This window comes from Geospiza fortis, unplaced genomic scaffold, assembly GCF_000277835.1.
Source record: "Geospiza fortis unplaced genomic scaffold, GeoFor_1.0 scaffold27, whole genome shotgun sequence".
Taxonomy (NCBI): domain Eukaryota; kingdom Metazoa; phylum Chordata; class Aves; order Passeriformes; family Thraupidae; genus Geospiza; species Geospiza fortis.
The window spans coordinates 3,779,613-3,781,698 of NW_005054329.1; positions in this window are offsets into that span (position 1 = coordinate 3,779,613).

The window sequence follows — 2,086 nt, forward strand, 5'->3', positions numbered from 1 at the left end:
GAGGTTTTCCCAGCGCCAGCCGCACCCTGCCAGTTCTGAGGGCTGCACAGCTACATTTTTCATGCCTTGTAAGCGTTCCTCTCCCTGGTTGCCAAGGGAAAGACCCACACAAACAACTGCTAAAACTGAGTGTTGCAAAGTAAATAAGCTGAGCAAACAGGGAGGTTTTTTTCATCTCTGAGTGCTGCAGGTGTGTTGTTCCAGGTGTCCCGACATGTGAAAGCCAAGGCTCACGTGCAAGGCTGAATTTCAGCCTTTAAAACAGAAACCTGCTCTTGAGCTGGGTCAGGAGGTGGCTTCCATCCTGAGCCAAGCTCCCAGGGCTGCAGGCTCATCCCCTCTGTCCCTCTCTGGCAGTGTGGGTGGGAGAAGGGAGCAGATGGTGGATGAGCAGCCTTGGGCTGGCTGGGGGCAGGAGGGAGCTCAGCTCAGCATTCGCCGTCTCTTCCCTTTCATCTGCTCCCAGCGTCTGAAGCGGCTCCAGCGGCTCGGGGTTAACCCTTGGTGCTGCCCTGCAGGGGCAGGGGGGCGAGCTGGCAACAAGTGACAGCGAGGGAGGGTCCAGCTGGCAGCAGGGGCCGGGAGGCAGCAGGTGGAGGGATGCAGAGTCCCTCCTCGGCATGGCTCTGCCGCTCCATCTGGAGCTCCCACTCATGCAGCCCCAGTCTGTGTGCCTGGGCTGATCAGACATGAGCAGAGGATGCAGCGACTGCTGCAGGCTCCAGAATAAATCTCTGGGATGTTGTAATGATGGATCTGACATCCCCTAGCTCGGTGCAGTGGGTTATCTCCGAGCCAGTTTGCTCAGTGGAGAAATGAGGGGCTTTTCAGGACTTTGGGGTTGTGTTTTTCATCTCCTCGTAGTGTTTTCACTCTGTCATTCCCTAAATGGTGCCTGACTGCTGGACCTGATCAGGGCAATCAGGGCTTCTCATCCCAGGTGGTGATCTCCAGAGCAATCTGCACTATCCATCAAGATGGATTTTGCTTCTGATACCTTTCCCATTGCTATAGCAACCCATCTGACGAGGATGCCAGCACGCTTTCCAGGCAGTGTGTGCAGGGAAACTGCTTCACCTGCCACCAAGCTGCCGCCACTCGTGGGGCAGGGCTGGTCAGCTGGAAACTGCACTCAGGTGCTGAGCCTGGAGGGGCAGAGGAGCTGCTGCCAGCTCCCTCAGGCTGGCCCTGCTCTCCCAGGTGCCCCCACCACCTGGAGTTTCCCTGGGATATCGGGGTGATGCAGCACAGCTGGGGGAGTGCACAGCGCTGAGTGCCAGGATCTGGGATTTCTCTCCAGAGGAGATGCCCAGGATGGTGTGAAGGAGCTCAGCAAGTCTTGGTGAGTTTTAGGGGCTGCTTCCCCCTCCCCTTGCCTGTGGAGAGGATGGAAGATGGGTCTCAGCTCCAGGGGCTGATAGAGAAGGAGGGGTTCTGCCTGCGTTTGCCAAGTGAGTCCATTCCCTCCTCCATGTCCTTCACACTCTGCAGTCACTAGATGGGCTCCAGCACGTTCTGCTCTGCCTCTCATCCTGCTGTCCTGTGCTGTCTGTGCACACCAGGGGCCATCCAGCTGTGGCATCCACCGGGACAGCTGTGGGGCCCCTGTGATGGCGCTGCCCGGGGCTGTGCCGTGCCCGGTGGCACTGCCAGGCTCTGTGACCCTGCGTGGGCCGGCCAGGGCTGCCCGGGGCCCGGCGGGGCCGTGCAGCAGATGGCACTGTTGTTTTCCCGATGAGTTATTGCCGTGGGTTCCCTTCCCCAACGCTGGGAAGGGTCAGCGGGGATGGCAGCGGGGACAGAGCCAGAGTCCCGCTCCCTGGCAAAGGCCAGCTCGCCAAACTGGGCTGTGCTGGGACAACAGAGCTCGGTGTGCGGGCACTGCTCGGCCAGGAGGGGCCGCGTGTGTGTTGAGTGACACAGATCCGTCCTGGGGGGATCTCGGCTCCATCCCTGCAGATCTCAGCTCCATTCTCGGGGATCTCAGCTCCATCCTCGGGGATCTCGGCTCCAGCCCCGCAGCCGCCGTGGGAGACCCCAGCAAGGCCGCGTCAATCACCGCGTCCTTCCTATAAAAAGCAACCCC